Source organism: Nycticebus coucang, chromosome 24 (assembly GCF_027406575.1).
Source record: "Nycticebus coucang isolate mNycCou1 chromosome 24, mNycCou1.pri, whole genome shotgun sequence".
Lineage (NCBI taxonomy): Eukaryota > Metazoa > Chordata > Mammalia > Primates > Lorisidae > Nycticebus > Nycticebus coucang.
In genome coordinates, this window is record NC_069803.1 from 11,958,183 (window position 1) to 11,981,591 (window position 23,409).

The window sequence follows — 23,409 nt, forward strand, 5'->3', positions numbered from 1 at the left end:
AGGCAAGAGAATCCCTTGGGCAGTGCCTGTGGCTCAGTGAGTAGGGCACCGCCCCGGCCAAACTGCAACAAAAAAAATAACCAGGCATTGTGGCCAGTACCTGTTGTCCCAGCTACTTGGGAGGCTGAGGCAAGAGAATTGCCTAAGCCCAGGAGATGGAGGTTGCTGTGAGCTGTGATACCACAGCACTCTACCCAGGGCTTGAGACTCTGTCTCAAAAAAAAGAGGAAGACATAAACATATCATCATTTCTGGTTTTGAAGAAAATAGATCCCTTTGCTCGCACAAATGAAAAACAAAGCATTTTAAAACGTTCAGCACTGAGCTGGTGGGTTCGAATCCAGCCCGGGCCCGCCAAACAATGACGGCTGAAAGAAAAAATAGCTGGGCATTGTGGCAGGTGCCTGTAGTCCCAGCTACTTGGGAGGCTGAGGCAGGAGAATCACTGAGGCAGGAGTTGGAGGGTTGCTGTGAGCTGTAAAGCCACTGCACTCCACCCAGGGTGACAGCTTGAGGCTCTGTCTCCAAAAATAAATAAATAAAATGTTCAGCATTTAGGGTGATGCCTGTGGCTCAGTGGGTAAGGCTCCAGCCCCATATACCGAGGGTGGTGGGTTCAAACCCAGCCTCGGCCAAACTGCAACAAAAAAATAGCCGGGCATTATGGTGGGTGCCTGTAGTCCCAGTTACTCGGGAAGCTGAGGCAAGAGAATCGCTTGAGCCCAGGAGTTGGAAGTTGCTGTGAGCTGTCACACCACAGCCTCTACCAAGGGTTAATAAGTGAAACTGTCTCAAAAATAAATAAATGAATAAATAAAAAATAAAATGTTCAGCATTTGGACAGCACCTGTACTCAGGGGGTAGGGTGCCAGCCACATATACCAAGGCTGGTGGGTTGAAACCTGGCCCAGGCCAACTAAAACAACAATGACAACTGCAACAGAAAAATAGGCATTGTGGCAGGCATCTGTTGTCCCAGTTACTTGGGAGGCTGAGGCAAGAGAATTGCTTGAGCCCAAGAGTTTGAAGTTGCTGTGAGCTGTGATGCCACAGCACTCTACCGAGGGTGGCATGGTAAAACTCTGTCTTAGGGGCGGTGCCTGTGGCCCCATATACCGAGGGTAGTGGGTTCGAACCCAGCCCCGGCCAAACTGCAACAAAAAAATAGCTGGGTGTTGTGGTGGACACCTGTAGTCCCTGCTACTCGGGAGGCTGAGGCAAGAGAATCGCCTAAACCCAAGAGTTGAAGGTTGCTATGAGCTGTGATGCCATGGGACTCTACTGAGGGTGATAAAGTGATACTCTGCCCCCCACTCCCAAAAATCCTCTGTCTCAAAAATAAATAAATACATAAATAAATAAATAAATAAATAAAATTTTCTTGGCGTGGTGCCTGTAGCTCAGCAGCTAGGGCACCAGCCACATATACCAGGGCTGGTGGGTTCAAACCCAGCCTGGGCCTGCCAAACAACAATGACAACTACAACAAAAAAATAGGTGGGCATTGTGGTGAGCACCTGTAGTTCCAACTACTTAGGAGGCTGAGGTGAGAGAATCACTTAAGCCCAGGAATTTGGGGTTATTGTGAGCTGTGACGCCACAGCACCCTATTGAGGGCAACATAGTGAGACTCTGTCTGGCAAAATAAATAAATGAATGAATAATAAATTATTCAGCATTTGCTCTGAAAGAAGCTATCCCTTCATTTATCACATTTTGTGACAGCATCGTCAATCCCCACCCCACACCCTTGCATACTGGCTCCATTCCCTTGGTAAAAATACACAGATTTTTTTTTTTTTTTTTTTGAGACAGAGTCTCACTTTGTCACCCTTGGTAGAATGCCATGGCATCACAGCTCACAGCAACCTCCAACTCTTGGGCTTAAGCAATTCTCTTGTCTCCTGAGTAGCTGGGACTACAGGCGCCCACCACAACACCCGGCTATTTTTTGTTGCAATTCTCATGGCTGTTTTAGCTGGCCGGGGCCAGGTTTGAACCTGCCATCCTCGGTATATGGGGCCAGAGCCCTACCCACTGAGCCACAGGTGCCGCCCCTTTTTTTTCTTTGAGACTGAGTCCCACTCACTTCCCCTGGGGTTGAGTGCCATCGCATCATAGCTCACAGCAATCTCAAACTCTTGGGCTCAAGCGATCCTCTCACCTCAGCCTCCCAAGTAGGTGGGACCACAGGTGCCCACCACAATGCGCGGCTAGTTTTAGAGAGGAGGTTTCACACTGGCTCAGAGTGGTCTCAAACTTCTGAGTTCAAACAATCCGCCTGGCTCTACCTCCCAGACTGCTAGGATTACAGGTCTCAGCCACCAAGCCGGGCCCTACACAAAGATTTTTCATCTTCAAATAGCTTCATCTGGGCCCAGTGCAGTGGCTCATGCCCATAATCCTAGCACTCTGGGAGGCCGATGTGAATAGATCACTTGAGCTCAAAAGTTCAAGACCAGCCTGAGCAAAAGTGAGACCCTGTCTCTAAAAGTAGGGCACTGCCCATAGATCAGTGGGTAGGGCGCCGGCCATATACACCGAAGCTGGAGGGTTTGTACCCGGCCCAGGCCTGCTAAAACAACAATGACAACTGCAACAACAAAAAAAATAGCTGGGCATTTTGGCGGGCGCCTGTAGTCCCTGACTCAGGGAGGCTAAGGCTAGAGAATCGCTTAAGCCCATGAGTCTGAGGTTGCTGTGAGCTGTGACGCAACAGCACTCTACCCAGGGCAACAGCTTGAGACTCTGTCGCAAAAAAAATAAGGGCAACACCTGTGGCTCAGTGGATAGGGCGCCGGCCCCATATACCAAGCATGGCAGATTCAAACCTGGCCCCGGCCAAATTGCAACAACAAAAAATAGTGGGCATTGTGGCAGGCACCTCTAGTCCCAGCTACTTAGGAGGCTGAGGCAAGAGACTCGCCTAAGCCCAGGAGTTGGAGGTTGCTATGAGCTGTGTGATGCCATGGCACTCTCACAAGGGTGATAAAGTGAGACTATCTCTACAAAAATAAATAATAAATAAATAGCCAGGCATTGTGGCAGGTGCCTGTAGTCCCAGCTACAAGGGAGGCTGAGGCAGGAGGATCGCTTAAGCCCAAGAGTTTGAGTTTGCTGTTAGCTATGATGCCATGGCACTATAACCAGGGCAACAGAGTGAGACTCTGCTTCAAACAAACAAACAAAAAACCAAACCTGTAATCTTAGCACTCTGGGAGGCGGAGGTGAGTGGTTTGCTTGAACTCTCTAGTTTGAGACCAACCTGAGCAACAGTGAGACCCCGTCTCTAAAAATAGCCAGGCATGGGCAGCTGTAGTCCCAGCTACTCAGGAGGCTGAGCCAAGAGGTCACTTGAGTCCAAGAGTTTGAGGTTGCTGTGTCACAGCACTGTAGCCTGGACAACATAGCGAGACTCTGTCTCAAAAAAAGAGAGAGAGAGAGATACAGAAACTATAGAAACACAATTTCCCCTCTTCCATCCAAAGTTGCTGCAATGCATCCCAATAATACATGAACATAACATAGAGAAGACAGAAATGACTGCCCTAAGTTCAAAATTGACATACACACTGGCATGGTAGCTCATGCCTATAATCCTAACACCCTAAGAGGCCAACCCCAGAGGATCATTTGAGGTCAGGAGTTTGAGACCAGCCTGAGTAAGAGGGAGATCCCATCTCTACTAAAACTAGAAAAACTAGTTGGGTACAGTGATGCGCACCTATGGTTCCACTACCTGAGAGGCTGAGGCAGGAGGATCACTTGAGCCCAAGAGTTTGAGGTTGCTGTGAGCTAGGCTGAGGCCATGGCACTCTAGCCTGGGAGAAAGGGCAAGACTCTGTCTCAAGAAAAGAAGAAGACGTACAAAAGGTGAAGACGTAGCATTGACCTACTATGTGTCAAGGTGTTAGGAGAATACACAAAACTATTAAAGAAAGCTTCACAAAGGTACTACTTTAGTCAAGACTTCTGAGTGGGAGATTGCCAGGTCTGATTAAAGATAGCTACAAATTCTTTACCACTGAGCGGTGAAGTCCCAGTCACTTCCTCCCGCATCTGAGCTGGCCTTAGTGACTTGCTTAACAAATGTCATGTGGCAGAAGTGACATTCTAGAACCTCCAAGCTTAGGTCATAAGGCTTACAGCATCTCACTGGGATTCTCAGAACACTCTGACAGCCCAGAGCTCCCAGGTAAGTCCAGTACTCTGAGGCTGCCATGCTGAGGGGGATACATGCAGGTACTCTGGTTGACAGTCCCAGCTGAGGCCAGCTTTCCCTTATCCCTGCCTACTTGACAAATGTAGAAATGACTCTCTTTTAGATGGTCTAGGGCTGTCCATCTGCCAGTTGAATATCATCAAATGACCTCTTCATTACCAACAGAAGAATCATCTAGGATAATGACAATGTCCCATTTGTTTGGGAAAGTACTAATTTCCACCTATCATGTCAATGTTTTGTTTTGCTTTTTTGAGACAGAGCCTCAAGCTGTCACCCTGGGTAGAGTGCTGTGGCATCACAGCTCACAGCAACTTCCAACTTCCAGGCTCAAGCGATTCTCCTGCCTCCGCCTCCCAAGTAGCTGGGAGCACAGGCACCCACCACAACGCCCGGCTATTTTTTGGTTGCAGCCGCCATTGTTTGGTGGGCCGGGCTGGATTCGAACCCGCCAGCTCAAGTGTATGTAGTTGGTGCCTTAGCCGCTTGAGCCACAAGCCTCAAGCCTCAATTTGTTGTTTTTTTTTTGAGACAGAGTATCACTTTGTTGTTCTCAGTAGAGTGTCGTGGCATCATAACTCATAGCAACCTCAAACTCTTGGGATCAAGTGATCCTCTTGCCTCTGCCTCCCAAATAGCTGGGACTACAGGTGCTGGCCACAATGCACAGCTATTTTTTTTAAGGGAGGGGAGGGGTCTAGCTCTTGCTCAGGCTGATCTGAAACTCATGAGCTCAAGCAATCCACCCACCTCGGCCTCCCAGAGTTCAAGGATTATAGGCGTAAACCATAACACCTAGCCTTTATTGTCTCAATTATTAAAAGTGCCCCTTTTTCATCGTTAGTTAAAAAAAAAAAAAGAAAGTGCCCCTTTCATTTTCAACAGTGTCTCATTTTTATCAATAAATCATACAGTCATACTGTGCTTAATTTTGTCCTGTTATGGAAATGATTTACCTCATTTTATTTTATTTTACTTATTATTTTTTTTTATTGCCCTCAGTAGAGTGTCGTGGCATCACAGCTCACAGCAAACTGCAACTCCTGGACTTATGGGATTCTCTTGCTTCAGCCTCCTGAGTAGCTGGGACTACAGGCGCGTGCCACAGTGCATGGCTATTTTTGTTGTTATTGTTGCAGTTGGGCTGAGGCTGGGTTTGAACCCACCACCCTCGGTACATGGGGCCAGTGCCCTACCTTCTGAGCCACAGGCGCCCACCCGATTTCCCTCACTTTAGATAAGGTTACTTGAAAGCAAGTATCCTGCCTCTCCTTCAATAAATATCCACTGAGCGCCTATATTGCCACATATTATAGAACATGTGTCGTTATATTCCCCTGTGCTGTGGGTAATAGAGGCTGTTAGACCACATCATTGAAATGACTGAGCTGGTTTGAGGACTAATGAGAACGCAGACAGAATAGTTACTTTCAAGTTGGTTGTTGAACCAGTTCATAGGCAGCACAAAAGATATGCATGGGGTCAAGAATGCAGGGTGTTAGGATGAATAAGACCATTGGAGCCTCCCTCTTCCTGATAGACACACACAGGTCAGGGCCTGTGCAGATGAAGAAACCCACCAGGACAGTGGAGCCCACACCCTTGGCACACTCTTTTAGGCTGGAGGGGAAGAGGAAGAAAATGGTTACGTCAGTTTGCACCCAGGTTGGAAATCCAATTTCTTACCCCACAAATATATAACCTACTCATCCAGTATTTTTCTTTCATTGACATTGGGCCTATTTTAAAAGGCAGTGCAACAACTAGCCATGGCCAACCAGAACGATTTTCAGTAAAAGGGGCAGGTGCGGTGGCTCGTGCCTGTAAGCCTAGCACTCTGGGAGGCTGAATTCAAGGAGGATCCCTTGAACTCAGGAGTTTGAGACCAGCCTAAGCCACATTCTGGGACTCCATCTCTACTAAAAATAGTAAAAACTTAGCTGGGCACTGTAGCGGGTGCCCATAATCACAGCTACTTAGGAGGCTGAGGCCATGGCACTCGAGCCTAGGCAACAGACTGAGACTCCTCACCCTTACCCCACCCCGCTGAAAGGAATAATTCAAGTAGCCTCCCTAGCTGGTATGGGCTAATTAACAGAAATAAGGTGCTAAAAACCCAAGTGATTTTTAGGCTATTCTTTGAACTCAACCATTAATCTGTTAAATCTTTCTTTCATACCAGAGGTTCTCAATGTGTGGGTCACAACCCCTTTGTAACAATGAAAATACATTGTGGCATTAGGAAGGTTGAGGACCACTGTTTTATACCACTGGTCTTTATTTGTAAAGAGAAATCTGTCTGGCATGGTGGTACATGCCTGTAGTCCCAGCTACTCAGGAGGATGAGGTGGGAGGATTGCTTGAGGTCAGGAGTTCCAAGGCCAGCTTGGACATCATACTGAGACCCCAACTCTCAAAAAACAAACAAAAAACTGGTACCAATTAAATTAATAACAAATTTGATAAGACTGATTTTATTTTCAAGTTTTCAGAAAAAATAAAATGACAAGAACGCATACAGATATTGACATTATTCACTGACATATAAAACCCTTGGCAAAGAAAGAGACTTTTTTGTATCTGAATCCACCTCCTTTGGAAAGCAGAAATCTCTTCTAAGCTGTCCCTCACACATTTAACCAGCTTCCTCCAGTCTTTCCCAAATTTGATATACATTATCTCATAAAAATAATACAAACCATTTTTTTTTTTTTTTTTGTAGAGACAGAGTCTCACTTTATGGCCCTTGGTCTCAGAGTGCCGTGGCCTCACACAGCTCACAGCAACCTCCAACTCCTGGGCTTAAGCGATTCTCTTGCCTCAGCCTCCCGAGTAGCTGGGACTACAGGCACCCGCCACAATGCCCGGCAATACAAACCATTTTTAATAAAACAAAAGAAAAAGCATAAAATAAAGGAGGCGGGCCTCCTGTGTTACATGCTTATAGAGAATGTTCACATCCTGGAAGCAGCTTTGCAATATGCAGACCACAGTACTGGCTTCGAAAAATCTATACAGATTCTGTGCACCTGCATTGTTGAACTAGAAAGAGATGCCATCATCTTCCTCTATAAAAATGAACAAGCTATATCCATTCAAGTACATTAACCTAATTGTACTTCACATAGTTTTATACTTGCTTTTTATATTTGCGATGAAGGTAGATAGGAAAAAAAAATAAACTAGCACAGAGCTCTTAATAGAAAAATTTAAGGCTCGGTACCCATAGCTCAGTGAGAATGGTGCCGGCCAAATACACCAAGGCTGGCGGGTTCGAGCGTGGGCCCAACCTGCTTAACAACAATGACAACTGCAACCAAAGAATAGCTGGGTGTTGTGGCAGGCGCCTGTAGTCCCAGCTACTCAGGAGGCTGAGGCAAGAGAATCCCCTAAGCCCAAGAGCTGGAGATTGCTATGAGCTATAATGCCACAGCACTCTACTGAGGGAGACTCTGACTCAAAAAAGAAAAGAAAAACTTTAAAATACTGTGAGACATGAGCAAATGAAAATCAATTCTGGGTGACACAACAAATTTCTGATTTATGTACTAAAAATTTCCACTATCAGAAGATCCTGATTAGAATAAAGCAGTATGTAAAACTGGAACAGAATGTGAATGTGACTGCTTGGTTCATTTCAGAGGGTCTACAAGTCTCTGGTTCCTAACGGAGTGTGACCAGCTCTTCTGAAGAGGTAGGGTGGATGGCAACCGTGTTGTCAAAGTCAGCCTTTGTTGCTCCCATTTTCACTGCCACAGCAAAACCCTACAACATTTCATCACATCCAATTCTCTGCATATGGATTCCGACCACCTGGGGGAGAAAAAAAAAACTTTTTTTTTTTGTGTGACAGTCTGAAGCCTGAAGCTATCACCCTTGCTAGAGTGCCTTTTCTTCGTAGCTCATAGCAACCTCCAACTCTTGGGCTTAAGCTGTCCTCTTGCCTCAGCCTCCCTGGTAGCCAGGACCATAGGCACCTGCCACAAGGCCTGGCTATTAGTTGTAGAGACAGGGTCTGGCCTTTGCTTAGGCTGATCTTGAACTCCTGAGCTCAAGCAATCAACCCACCTCCGCCTCCCAGAGTGTTAGGATTATAAGTGTAAGCCACCTCACCCGGCCCCATTATTTTGTTTTAATATTTTTTCCTTTTTCATAACCACTTCTCCTAAGATTTTAATCACCAGATGGTGGGTATCCTTCCTGCGTTTGCTCTCCACTCAATCTCCAAGGCCAAGCACAAAGACTGACACTCAGAAGGAGCTCAGTCCACATGTGCTGGTTTGGCTAAGTTAATGATCCTAAAGGGGGAATTGTTTCAAATCACATTCTCTCCTCAGGTTTCTCAATATATTTAGGAACTCTGTTAATGTTTCCCTTGAACAAATACTTTTAGGGTAACTATTCCATAGGAAATCAAGATTAGAGAACACAAAAGTTAGCCACAAAAATAACTCATTTAAAAACAAATCAAGTGGGCAGCACCTGTGGCTCAGTGAGTAGGGCGCCGGCCCCATATACTGAGGGTGGTGGGTTCGAATCCACCCCCGGCCAAACTGCAACAACAAAAAAATAGCCAGGCGTTGTGGCGGGCACCTGTAGTCCCAGCTACTCAGAAAGCTGAGGCAAGAGAATTGCCTAAGCCTAAGAGCTGGAGGTTACTTGAGCTGTGATGCCATGGCACTCTACCAAGGGCGACAAAGTGAGACTCTATCTCTAAAAAAAAAAAAAGTAGAAAATAAATAAAAACAAATCAAGCATAGGGCAGCGCCTGTGGCTCAGTGGGTAGGGTGCCAGCCCCATATACCAGGGTGGTAGGTTCAAACCCGGCCCCGGCCAAATTGCAACAAAAAATAGCCGGGCGTTCTGGGGGGCACCTGTAGTCCCAGCTACTTGGGAGGCTGAGGCAAGAGAATCGCTTAAGCCCAGGAGTTGGAGGTTGCCGTGATCTGTAATGCCACCTCACTCTCCCGACAGCAACATAGTGAGACTCTGTCTCAAAAATAAAATAAAATAAAAATTGGTTTAAGCCATCAAGTTTGTGGCAATTTGTTACAGCAACAATAAGAAACAAATGTATTGGGGCGGCGCCTGTGGCTCAGTCGGTAGGGCGCCGGCCCCATATACCGAGGGTGGCGGGTTCAAACCCAGCCCCGGCTGAACTGCAACAAAAAATAGCCGGGCGTTGTGGCGGGCGCCTGTAGACCCAGCTGCTCGGGAGGCTGAGGCAAGAGAATCGCTTAAGCCCAGGAGTTGGAGGTTGCTGTGAGCTGTATGATGCCATGGCACTCTACCAAGGGTCATAAAGTGAAACTCTGTCTCTACAAAAAAAAAAAACAAACAAAAAAAGAAACAAATGTATTATTTTTGCTTTAGACAAAACAGAGCATTACAAATGAGGTATCCATCTTAGATGTTTGTCTCTAATCTTTGCACTCTGGGAGGCCCAGGCAGGTGGATGGCTTGAGGTCAGGAGTTTAAGACTAGCCCGAGGGCGCAGTGCCTGTAGCTCAAGCAGCTAGGGAGCTGGTGGGTTCAAATCCAGCTTGGGCCTGCCAAACAACAATAACAACAGCAACCAAATAATAGCCAGGCGTTGTGGTGGGCGCCTGTAGTCCCAGCCTCAGGAGGCTGAGGCAAGAGAATCTCCTAAGCCCGGGAGTTGGAGGTTGCTGTGAGCAGTGTGACGCCACGGCACTCTACTGAGGGCGATAAAGTGAGACTCTGTCTCTACAAAAAAAAAAAAAGCTGGTGTTGTGGCGGGCGCCTGTAGTCCCACCTGCTCGGGAGGTGAGGCAAGAGAATCGCTTAAGCCCAGGAGTTTGAGGTTGCTGTCAGCTGTGATGCCACAGCACTTTACCAAGGATGACAAAGTGAGACTTCCTCTCAAAAAAAAAAAATTTTTTGTCTCAGTGCCCATAGCACAGTTTTTATGGTGCTGGCCACATGGTCCAAGGCTGGCAGGTTCGAACTCGGCCTGGGCCAGCTAAACAACAATGACAACTGCAACAACAACAACAACCACGGGCATTGTGGTGGGCACCTGTAGTCCCAGCTACTTGGGAGGCTGAGGCAAGAGATCACTTAAGCCCAAGAGTTTGAGGTTGCTATGAGGGCGGCATAGTGAGACTCTGTTTCAAAAAAAAAAAAAAAAAAGAGATTTTCTTTTATGTTGAAGAAACTTACCAAATTGGCAACTTTTTATAGTTTTGATCACTCACGTTGCTGCTAATAGTTGTACCTCAAGTAGAGAAAAAAAGAATTTTTGTTTTTTTTGAGACAGAGCCTTACTTTGTCACCATTGATAGGGTGCTGTGATGTCACAGCTCATAGCAACCTCAAATTCTTGGGCTTAAATGGACCCTCTTGCCTCAGCCTCCTGAGTAGCTGAGACTACAGGTGTCTGCCACAATGCCTGGCTATTTTTTATTTTTATTTTTATTATTATTTTTTATTTTGTAGAGACAGAGTCTCACTTTATTGCCCTTGGTGGAGTGCGGTAGCATCACAGCTCACAGTAGCCTCCAACTCCTGGGCTTAAGCGATTCTCTTGCCTCAGCCTCCAGAGTAGCTGGGACTACAGGCGCCCGCCACAGTGCCCGGCTATTTTTTTGTTGCAGTTTGCCCAGGGTCGGGTTTGAACCCACCACCCTCGGTATATGGGGCCGGCGCCTTACCAACTGAGCCACAGGCACCGCCCCGGGGTATTTTTTAGAGATGGGATCTTGCTCTATCTCAGGCTGGTCTAGAACTCCTGGACTCAGACAATCCACTCACCTGGGCCTCCCAGAGTGCTAGAATTACGGGTGTCAGCCACAATGGCATTATCATAGCTCACTGCTAGAGATGGAGTCTCATTATTACCCAGACTGATCTTGAACTCCTGGCTTTAAGTAATCCTCTCTCCTTGAACTGTCCAAGTGCTGGATTAAAGGCATGAGCCACCACACCCAGCTCATGGAAGAAAAAAATGTATTTACCTAAAAATACCATATTATAAGTTATTCATTCATTTATAGAGAGTGCTAAAAAAAATGTATATACATGTTAAGGAAGGAAAAAACTACTAAAATTCTTTCATTGAAGTCACATTTGACTTCTGCCATTATAAGAGATACAAGATATAATATACAAGAAAACAAATGCTATAGGTATATATTGAGTATTGCAATTTGTTACCTTATTATTATTATTATTATTTTTGGAAATTTCTGGTCGGGGCTGGGTTTGAACCTGCCACCTCTGGCATGTGGGGCCAGCGCCCTACTCCTTTGAGCCATAGGTGCCGCCCCCCCCCCCTTTTTTAAAGGCAGAGTCTCACTTTGTCACCCTCTGTAGAGTGCTGTAGTGTCATTACTCACAGCAACATAAAACTCTTGGGCTCAAGTAATTCTTTTGCCTCAGCCTCCCTAGTAGCTGGGACTATGGGTGTCTGCCACCATGCTTGCTATTTATTTTTGTTTAGCAGGCCCGGGTTGAGTTCAAACCCACCAGCCCTGGAACATGTGGCCGGTGCCCTAACCACTGATCTATGGGCGCCGCCACAGTTTCTTTTTTTTTTCTTAAAATGTATATACTTCTTTTGGCAGCCTCTGTCTATACAGAGAGAGCAATTGCTTGACGTTATGCTTACTTTTGGTCTTTGATGGTTGGCAAGCAGATTCTTTCAGTGAGCTAGCACCATCTTGTGGACAGGCATTGGAAATAAAAAATGTGTGATTATAGGCTGTATGTGTGTATTACTCCTCAAGAAAATCCACTGCCTATGACTAAAGTCATATTAATTGATCAGAATAGAGTTTAGAAATATAACATATGATTAAGGCAGAATTTAAAATCATTGTAATTGCAGAGTCTCAAAAAAACAACAACGTAGAATTGTCATATGAGGCCAAGCACAGTGACTTATACCTGTAATCTCTGAATTTAGGGAGGCTGAGGCAGGAGGATTGCTAGAGGGCAGGACTTAAAGACCAGCCTGGGCAACATAGCAAGACTCTCATATCTACAAAAAGTTTTACAAATTAGCTGGGCATGGTAGTGTCTGCCTGTAGTACCAGCTACTCAAGAGGCTGAGACAGGAGGATCACTTTGAGTCAAGGAGTTTGAGGTTGCAGTCAGTTTTGATCATGCCACTGCACTCTAGCTTGGGCAACATAGTGAGACCCTGTCTTAAAAAAAAAAAAAAATTACCGGGCCATGCCTGTGGCTCAAGGAATAGGGCGCCAGCCCCATATACCAGGGGCGGCGGATTCAAACCCAGCCCAACCAAAAACTGCAAAAAAAAAAAAAAAATAGAATTACCATATGATCCGGCAATTCTACTTCTCAATATATACCCCAAAGAATTGAAAGCCAGAACTCGAACAGATATATACTTGAACATTAATGTTCAAAGCAGCCTTATTCACGATATCCAAAAATTGGAAACAACCAACAACCCACAAGTTAATTATCAGATGAATAGATAAGGAAAATGTGATCTACACATACAATGGAATATTATTCAGCCTATTTACTTATTTTGAGACAGAGTCTCACTATGTCGCCCTTGGTAGAGTGCTGTGGTGTCACAGCTCACAGCAACCTCCAACTGTTGGGCTTAAGCGATTCTCCTGCCTCAGCCTCCCAAGTAGCTGGAACTACAGGCACCCGCCACAACGCCCAGCTATTTTGTTGTGTTGTTGTTTTGCAGTTGTCATTGTTGTTTAGTTGGGCCTGGGCCGGATTTGAACCGGCCAGCCTCAGTGTATATGGCTGGCACTATAACCACTGTGCTACAGGTGCCAAACTTTATTTATTTAATTTTTTTCTGACAGAGTCTCACAATGTCCCCCTCAGTAGAGTGCTGTGCTGTCACAGCTCACAGCAACCTCAAATGCTTTGGCTTAAGTGATTCTCTTGCCTCAGCCTCTCAAGTAGCTAGGACTATAGGCGCCTGCCACAATGCTGGCTATTGTTGTTGTTGTTGTTGCTGGTAGTTGTCATTGTTGTTTAGCAGGCCTGGGTTGGGTTCAAACCTGTTGTATGTTCTTGATCTTCAGATATAAAACAATAGGCACAGAATGGACATTGACAAGGTGAGGGCGGCTCCTGTGGCTCAGTGGCTAAGGCGCCCGCCCCTTATACTGAGGGTGGTGGGTTCAAACCTGGCCCCTGCCAAACTGTAACAAAAAAATAGCCAGGTGTTATGGCAGGTGCCTGATAGTCCCAGCTACTTTGGAGGCTGAGGTAGGAGAATCGCCTCAAGAGTTGGAGGTTGCTGTGAGCTGTGTGATACCACGGCACTCTGTGTTTTTGTTTGTTTGTTTTTGTGTGTGTGTGTGTGTAGAGACAGAGTTTCACTTTATTGCCCTTGGTAGAGTGCCGTGGCATCACACAGCTCACAGCAACCTCGAACTCCTGGGCTTAGGCGATTCTCCTGCCTCAGCCTCCCGAGTAGCTGGGACTACAGGCGCCTGCCACAACACCCGGCTATTTTTTTGTTGCAGTTTGGCCGGGGCTGGGTTTGAACCCGCCATCCTCGGCATATGGGGCCGGCGCCCTGCTCACTGAGCCACAGGCGCCGCCCTACGGGTTTTTTTTTGTTTTTTTTTTTTGCAGTTTTTGGCCGGGGCTGGGTTGGAACAGGACACCTCTGGCATATAGGGCCAGTGCCCTACTCCTTTGAGCCACAGGTGCTTCGGCACTCTACCGTTTACAAAAAAAAAAAAATTGACAAGGTGAATAAGAGACATGACATTTGCTAGGCCATCATTACACTAGACAAAGGAAATTGCAAGAAATTATACCCAGCATGGATATCTAGAGTTGACACTCCCAAATCAAATACTTGCTGTAAAATAAAGTCATACAGCACAAGAACCAAGGTGTAATCTGAGTGTCTAGAGCAGTTTCTGGCATCCTAGAGGCTTAATTAATCATCAGAAAGGGAGAAGACTAAGGTGATTCATCCATGCACCGGATTGATTAACAGGCTTTGTAGCCAGGTGCCTTTGCTGGGTTTGCATCTGTGGGGAACCACTTACCTGCTGGATGACTTTGGACAAGTTATTGAATATCTTTCTTCCCTCCTTTTATTTCAAATATAAAACATAGATAGGCCTGGCAGTGTGGTTCCTGGGAGCGTGAGATCAAGAATTCAAGACCAGCCTGGGCAACATAGTGAGAACCTCCTGGCTCTACAAAAAATAAAAAAATAGGGCAGCGCCTGTGGCTCAGTGAGTGGGGCGCCGGCCCCATATACTGAAGGTGGCGGGTTCAAACCCAGCCCCGGCCAAACTGCAACAAAAAATAGCCGGGCGTTGTGGCGGGCGCCTGTAGTCCCAGCTGCTCAGGAGTCTGAGGCAAGAGAATCACCTAAGCCCAAGAGCTGGACGTTGCTGTGAGCCGTGTGTCACCACGGCCCTCTACCAAGGGCAGTAAAGTGAGACTCTGTCTCTACAAAAAATAAAAAAAATAAATAAATAAATAAAAAATTAGCCAGATGTGGTGGCATGCACCTATAGTCCCAGCTACTTGGGAGGCTGAGGTGGTGAGTCACTACAATGACTCACTTTGAGAGCAAGAGTTCAAGGCTGCAGTGTGCTATGAAAGTGCCATTGCACTCTAGCCTGGCTGACTGTGAAATTGTGTCTAAAAACAAAACAAAAAACTGTCAGAGGTCAAGTTAAAATATGTAAATGGTTTAGATCCACTGAGTTGCTACAGAAGTGAATGAATGTAAAGGATGAGAATGAGTCTGTCTTGTCAAAAGCATAAGGTAAAGGTTGGCATTGGGGCTCGGCGCCTGTGGCTCAAGCGGCTAAGGTGCCAGCCACATATACCTGAGTTGGTGGGTTCAAATCCAGCCTGGGCCTGCCAAACAACAATGATGGCTGCAATCAAAAAATAGATGGGCATTGTGGCGGGTGCCTATAGTCCTAGGTACTTGGGAGGTGGAGGCAGGAGAATTGCCTGCGTCCAGGAGTTGGAGGTTGCTGTGAGCTGTGATGCCACAGCACTCTACCCAGGGTGACAGCTTGAGGCTCTGTCTCAAAAAAAAAAAAAAAAGGTTGGCGTTGGGTCTGATGGATGTGCTGTGTATGTCCTTGTCAAAAAGACTGACAAGCAAGGGGTTACTGCAGTGACTGACTTTCCGAGCAGGAGGCCATGTTTGAGAATAGGATAGTGTTACAAGTAGAGAGAGACTAGGCCGGGCGGAGTGGCTCATGCCTGTAATCCTAGCACTCTGGGAGGTTGAGGCAGGAAGATTGCCTGAGCTCAGGAGTTTGAGACCAAAAGCAAGACCCTTGGCTCTACTAAATATAGAAAAACTAGCTAGGCAGTATGGTGGGTGCCTGTATGGGAGCCTGAGGCAGGGAGATCACTTGAACTCAAGAGTTTGAAGTTGCTGTGAGCTTTGAGGCCATGGTACTCCACCCAAGGTGACAGAGTGAGACTCTGTCTCAAACAAACACCTGAAAAAACAAGTAGAGACTAACTAGAGATGTCGTATGAGGAGACGGTTGAACATTTAGGAAAAGATGAAGTAAGCAGGGCCCTGGTTGGTACTTAGCTTTCTCCCAGCAAGTTTTTCCTGTAGGTTTCAGTGAGTCCACACTTTTTCTGACAGGGGACTTTCAAACCCGGAGCTTACATCTCGCACCTACTACCTGTCCATTGGGGATGGGCCATGGTTCTAATCTAGGTCATCATCAACCCAAGATTGGATTGACAAGTGCCCTGATCTGGAATATCGTAAGGGCTTATGGGGGACAAGCAAGTGGGTTTGCTCTCCATTGAGTGTCGTGGTGTCACAGCTTGCACCAACCTTGGGGTCAAGTGAGTCTCTTGTCTCAGCCTCTCTAGTAGCTGGGATTTTAGGCACCCACCACAATGCCCAGCTATTTTTATTTTTATTTATTTATTTGTCTTTTTAAGCAGGCCCCCGCTAGGTTCGGAGCCACCAGCCCTGGTGCATCATGTGACCGGCACCCTAACCACTGAGCAACAGGCCCTCAGCCCACAAGCTGGTTCTTACATCAAAGCTTCTTTCTGGATGTCAGATGTCATTCTGCTCACGTTTTATTAGCCACAGCAAGCCCCATGCCATGCCCATGTTCAACAGGGAGAGAAGTATACAATCCTCCTTCAGGAAGAGGAAGTGAATAATTATCAACTACTCAGTTACGCAACCTGCCACAGAGGCCACTGGATTTGGCAATTGGGAAATCATTGATGATCTCTGAAAAAGAGTTGAGCTGAAGGGTTGAGTTCTGATAACAGTATGGGTTGAGTATCCCTTATCCCAAAATTCAAAATCTGAAATGCTTCAAAATCTGAAGCTTTGGGCACTGACAGGATGCCACAAGTGACGTGATGATGCCACCTGACATCATGTGACAGGTTGCAGTCAGTTAACCTGAACATATTATACCATGTATTAATGGTATTCCTACTTTTTTTTTTTTTTGCTGTTAAGTACTTATGTGTGGATAAGTGTAAGAAAATAATTGCCTGGGCAGCGCCTGTGGCTCAAACGGGTAGGGAGCCAACCCCATATGCCAGACATGGCGGGTTCAAACCCAGCCCCAGCCAAAAACTGCAAAAAAAAAAAATTAACTAAACAAAAGAAAATTATTGCCTATCGCTAGGATATAAATTCTAAAGTCAGGAATGGGCTCAGTGCCTATAGCTTAGCAGCTAGGGTGCCAGCCACATACATTAGAGCTGAGGGGTACAAACCCAGCCCAGTCCTGCCAAACAACAATAACAACTACAACAAAAAAATAGCTGGGTGTTGTGGCAGGCACCTGTAGTCCCAGCTACTTGGGAGACTGAAGCAAGAAAATTGCTTAAGCCCAAAAATTTGAGGTTGCTGTAGCTGTGATGTCACAGCACTCTACTGAGGTTGACACAGTGACACTCTGTCTCAAAAATATAAATAAATAGGCTTGGTGCCTGTAGCTCAAGTGGCTAAGGCACCAGCCACATACACCCATGCTGGTGGGTTGGAAGCCGGCTCAGGCCAGCTAAGCAACAATGACAATTGCAACAAAAAAATAGCCAGGCCTTGTGGTGGGTGCCTGTAGTCCCAGCACTTAGGAGGCTGAGGCAAGAGACTCGCTTAAGCCCAGGAGTTGGAGGTTGCTGTGAGCTGTGATGCCACGGCACTCTACCCAGGGTGACAGCTTGAGGCTGTGTCTCTAAATAAATAAATAAATAAAGTCAGGAATGACGGTGGTGCCATACAACCACAGATTGGCCACTTGGGCAGCTAATATAGTGACTTTTTCTTTTGTTTGAGACAGAGTCTCACTATGTTGAGTGCTCTGGAGTCACAGCTCACAGCAACCTTCAACTCTTGGTCTTAAGTGATTCTCTTGCCTCAGCCTCCCAAGTAGCCGGGACTACAGGTGCCCGCCACAATGCCCAGCTATTTTTTGTTGTTGCAGTTGTCATCGATGTTTGGCAGGCCGGGCCAGGTTCGAACCTGCCAGCCCCGATGTATGTGGCCAGCACCCTGAGCTCCAGGTGCTGAGCTTACATGCTTTTTGATGATTCAGTGTACACAGATTTTGTTTCATGCACAAAATTATTAGGAAAATATTGCCAAAAATTATTTTAAGACTGTGTGTAAGGAATATAGAAAACAACACAAAAAGGGTATATGAAACATAAATGAATTTCATGTTTGGACTTGGGGCCCAGCCCCAAGATATGTCAGTATGTATATGCAAATATCCAAATCCAAAAATTTCCCAAATCTTAAAACTTCTGGTTCCAAGCATTTTGGATAAGGGAAACTCAATCTATAATTATAGTTTACTGACTACTTACTTTAAACCACACAGTGTGCTGAGGGCTCTACATTTATTATCTCATTTAATCCTTCCCATCATAGAATAGGAGACTCAGGTTAAGAAAGATTAAATAGTGGCATAGTGGCTCAAGGTCATAAGACTAGCAAGGGTTGAACAGAGACTCAAGTGGGTCTTTGGCTCCAGGGCTAATATTTTAACCCCTGAAGATTGAAAGTTAATAAGTGCTAATGTTAGTTCCTTTTTTTTTTTTATACAGAGTCTTAAGCTGTCACCCTGGGTAGAGTGCTGTGGCATCATAGCTCACAACAACCTCCAACTTGGGCTCAAGTGATCCTCTTACCTCAGTTTTTTCTATTTTTAGTAGAGATGGGGGTCTTGCTTTTGCTCAGGCTGGTCTCGAACTTGTGAGCTCAAGCAATCCATCCGCCTTGGCCTCCCAGAGTGCTAGGATTACAGACATAAAGCCACCATGCCCGGCCCTGCAAATGTTGGTTCTTTGGAGAAACTTTGATAGAGATGAGTGTTTGAAAAGAAATTAGGGTCCTGGGAAGGTATTTTCAGGATTGGGCAGGCTGAGTAAGAAGGAAGGAAGGAAAAGTTTCTAAGGGAGGAAGAGATTGCTAATGCTAGTGCAATCCAGACAGGAGAAGAGTAAAATATGTACTTTACTCCTTTTGTGTGGGTTTGTGTGGGCTGATTTGCTTTGTTGGCTATTTTGAGAATTCGGGCATATATTTAATTATTTTAGTTGATTAACAGGTGCAGGGAATTGAAGAGCCATTATTATCTGATGGCAGAGTGAAGTATGTTTGCCTTGCTTCAATTTCTTTCTTCCAAACAATGATATGAAGTAAAAAATTAAAATGTAAAATCAAACCACTACATAAAAAGGGATGAAGTTGTGATCCATGCCACAACATGGATGAACCTTGAAAATAATTGTGGTAAGTGAAACAAGACAATCCTAAATAGATGTACATTGTACTATTCCACTCATGTAAAATATGTAGAAAAGGCAAATTCGGCTCAGCATCCATAGCTCAGTGAGTAAGGCACTGGCCACATGCAACCGAGGCTGGTGGGTTCAAGCCCAGCCTGGGCCTGCTAAACAACAACAACAACTGCAACAAAAAAATAGCTGGGTGTTGTGGCAGGCACCTGTAGTCCCAGCTACTTGGGAGGCTGAGGCAAGAGAATTGCTTAAGCCCAAGAGTTTGAGGTTGCTGTGAGCTGTGATGCCACAGCACTCTACTGAGGGCAATAGCTTGAAACGATGTCTCAAAAAAAAAAAAAGTAGAAAAGGCAAATTCATAGAGACAGAAAGTAGAATAGAGGTTACCAGAGGCAGAAGGGAGGAGGGAAACGGGAGTTATTACTTATTTATTTATTTTTTGAGACAGAGCCTCAAGCTATCGCCCTGGGTAGAGTGCTATGGCATCACAGCTCACAGGAACCTCCAACTCCTGGGCTCTAGTGATTCTCCTGTCTCCGCCTCCCAAGTAGCTGGGTCTACAGGCGCCTGCCACAATGCCTGGCTATTTTTTGGATGCAGCTGTCATTGTTGTTTGGAGGGCCCAGGCTGGATTCGAACCTGTCAACTCAGGTGTATGTGGTTGGTGCCTTAGCTGCTTGAGCCACAGGGGCCAAGTCGGAAAGGGGAGTTATTGCTTAATGGGTACAGAGTTTCTGTTGGGGGTGATGAAAAATTTTGTAAATAGTGGTGATGGTTTTACAGTATTGTGAATGTATTTAATGCCATCAAATTGTACACTTTAAAGTAGTTGGAATAGCAAATTTCGTGTTTTATATATATTATCACAGTTAAAATAGCAAAAAAGTAATCTACTAAATAGGAGTTAATTCTATGGTTATATTGAATTATTTGGGGATGTGAGAGGCACTGGATAAGTCAGAAAGTAATAATGTTTTGTAAAGTACACAAATTATATTTCCCTGAAGGAGCCACCACACTTTCTACCAAAGAGTAGGTAGACTATTACAAGCACTCATGATGTAAGAATATTTTATTAGCTGCTTGGGTAGTTCTTCACATAATTTGACATTAGCCACAACCTTTTAACCTGGAAATATTGAGGGTGCTAATGTGTAGATGGTTTTAATTATTATAAAGGTTTATTTTGGCCAGGTGAGGTGGCTCACACCTGTAAATGCACTCTGGGAGGCCAAGGTGGAGCATCTCTTGAGCTCAGGAGTTCAAGATCAGCCTGAGCAAAGTGAGACCTTGTCTCTACTAAAAATTAGCTGGGCATTTGGCAGGCACCTGTAGTTTCAGCTATTTAGGGGGCTGAAGCAGGAAGATAGCTTGAAGTTGCTGTGATCTAGACTGAGGCCATGGCACCCTAGCCCAGGCAGCAGATACTCTTGTCTCAAAAAGTTTAAGACAGTGTGTATATGATAGAACATATAAATACTCATGTCCCAGGATGGCGCCTGTGGCTCAATGGAGTAGGGCGCTGGCCCCATATGCCAAAAGTGGCAAGTTCAAACCCAGCCCCAGCCAAAAACTGAATTAAAAAAGTTTAAAATAAAATCCATGTCCCTTATCCTAGAATGGTATTTTTTTTTTTCCTATGCCTTCCCTAAGCCTTGGCTAGAGGGTACCACACAAAAAAATCCATTTGGTGCTGAAATTATAGAATTAACGATGAGAAGTCAGGATTTATTTATTTATTTTGAGACAGAGCCTCAAGCTGTTGCCCTGGGTAGAGTGCTCTGGCATCACAGCTCACAGCAACCTCCAAACCTCCAGCTCCTGGGCTTAAGAGATTCTCTTGCCTCAGCCTCCCAAGTAGCTGGGACTACAGGCACCCGCCACAACGCCCAGCTATTTTTTGGTTGTAGTTGTCATTGTTGTTTGGCAGGCCTGGGCTGAATTTGAACGCTCAAGGTCAGGAGTATGTGGCTGGCGCCTTAGCCGCTGAGCTACAGGCGCCGAGCCTGTATGTTTAACTTCAAATATTAGACTCTCTGAAATGAAGTTTAGTTTGGGTTAATGTTGTTTGGAAACAAGTAAGTTGGTCATTGCAGTCAACATTACCAGCAAGGAAATGGAATTCCTTATTGATTTATTTATTTGAGACAGAATCTCACTCTGTGGCCTTAGGTAGAGTGCTATGACATCATAGCTAACAGCAACCTCAAACTCATTGGCTCAACTGATTCTCTTGCCTCAGTTTTTCTGTTTTTAGTAGAGAGGCTGCCAATGTGTAGGGGGGATCTCAATTTTGTTCAGGGTGGTCTTGAACTCCTGAACTCAAGCAATCCATCCACTTCAGCCTCCTAGAGTGCTAGGATTACAGGTGTGAGCCGCCGTGCCTGGTGTGGAATCCCATTTTTAGTATATTCATGTATAAGTATCCCTGATATAAAAATGGCCATATAGGGAGCCCATTTTTGTCTTTGATTGATGGTATAGGAAATCACCCACAAGTGTTTGGGATGGATAAATTCATTTCTCTTTCTCAGTGTTAAGTCCTGGTCACTGGCAACAGGTAGTACAGACAGGAGTGATATTAACCATTTATATATTACAACAGGGGTTATGTATGGTTATGTATGGATATGGGTATGTATGGAAGGGTTTCAGTGATATTGATAACAAAAGTTAATAGCTAGGTAAAGGAGAGGTAAATTGAGATTTGAGAGTCTGGATTATAAATAACACATTCTGATATTGCCACCAGCTTAGCTATTCCAACTAGCAGAAATAAGGCAAGATATTGAAATAAATGAATCATTAGAAGCATTTATTGAGCATTTTCTATGTGATAGATTTAGTTCTATAAAAGCATGACTTTCTAATTGTTAAATTCATAATTCTTTTTTTTTTCCTTTTGGCTGAACTTTATTTATATATCTGCCCTAATTCTTATATTCTTCTCTCATATGAAAGGCAGCATTATTCAGTCATTCAAGCCAAACCTTCTTCTCCTTCACCAGCCCCTCCCACTAGTCATCAACCATTAAAAGACATCTTCCTAAATTTTTGTGGAATTGATTTATTCTCTATTAGAGTTCCCTTTTGGAAGTCCATTCCTTCATAAGTCTGGCATGTGAGATTTTAATTGTTCTGCTGCATTTTTCTCTTCTTCAGTCAGTGGTGACAGCTCCAGGTCTGTTTGCTTTTGTAGTTGTATCATGTTCATAGTCTTATTCACAGTAGCACAAATGCGGCTCTTAGTCTCTTTCTGCTCAACAGCAACTAGTTTGAAGCGTGCATACAAAGTTTGGTAGCAAGACTTTATTGCTGACATTTCCTTTAACAGTGTAACTGGACTTTTCTCATCTGCTGAATCAGGATGATTAGTCTTGATTTCATATTCCAGCCTCTACTGAATATAATCCAGATCAGAGTCAGCTTTCTGAAACATCAGTTCCAGCTTCTCGACCTCTGCCTCCATGTTGAATAGTTGACATTCCTCCTAAATTCATAATTCTTAAGGGAATAGATAATGCACACGTTTCAAAGTTTTATTTATCACAAGTGGGAATAACTGAAGACCACCCAAATGAGACTATTCAGAGCTTGCTGTAATAGCAAGCTTGGCAGCACTTGAGCTTGGCAGACACTCAAAGGCCGTGAGGGAGAGGGGAAGCTTTATAATGGGGGGAGGCAGAGAAAGGGATGCTTCTGGCATTGTTCTGATTAAAGAATGTTGGCAGATCCTTTTGTAGTTCATAAACAGGATGATTGAGTTTTCAGGCGCATGGGTGAGATGTGCGTCCAAAAAATCTTGTTATAACATCAGCACATTACCAGTCTGACATAAAATAAAAAAAAAAAATAGATTGTTGGCAGAGGAAGCTGGAGGTGGGCTATATAATAGAAGTGGGCATCTTATGTGAATGGCTTGGGAAGCATATTTGGTTCCCAAGCCAAATATGATTGGTCCCAGCGTGAGGGGACAGAGAGGCTAAAATAGGGAAGATGCCAGCCTTCTTGTGAAAATTCTGACTATTTTGAGCTGGTGGCTATAGAGGTTGTGGTTTGGCTCAGCAGGTCAAAGTTTTGTTATCATATATGCTATAGGCACTGTTCATTTATTTAAGTCTCTCAATTGTTAATACAGGAACTAGCAAAATGATACAATTGATTCCACCAGCCTAGAGACCATAGTGCTGATTTAACCAGGTCTCAAAATGGGATGGATATCATCAACGGGGATGGGAGAAGGAATGTTGAAGAAAGATGCTAAACTGAGGGCGGTGCCTGTGGCTCCGTCGGTAGGGCGCCGGCCCCATATACCGAGGGTGGCGGGTTCTAAACCCGGCCCCGGCTGAACTGCAAACCAAAAAATAGGTAGGCGTTGTGGCGGGCGCCTGTAGTCCCAGCTACTCGGGAGGCTGAGGCAAGAGAATTGCTTA

General features: G+C 45.1%; 1 non-coding gene and 1 pseudogene across 1 annotated transcript; one reads left to right on the forward strand and one right to left on the reverse strand.

The window, feature by feature from the left end:
• Window positions 1-22,082: 22,082 nt before the first annotated feature.
• On the reverse strand, window positions 22,083-22,445 carry LOC128576539 (spindle and kinetochore-associated protein 2-like; annotated as a pseudogene).
• A 262-nt stretch (window positions 22,446-22,707) lies between these two features.
• On the forward strand, window positions 22,708-22,811 carry LOC128576606 (small nucleolar RNA U13). The gene has a single exon (XR_008377444.1). It is a non-coding gene; the product is annotated as a small nucleolar RNA U13 (small nucleolar RNA).
• The last annotated feature ends 598 nt before the right edge of the window (window positions 22,812-23,409 follow it).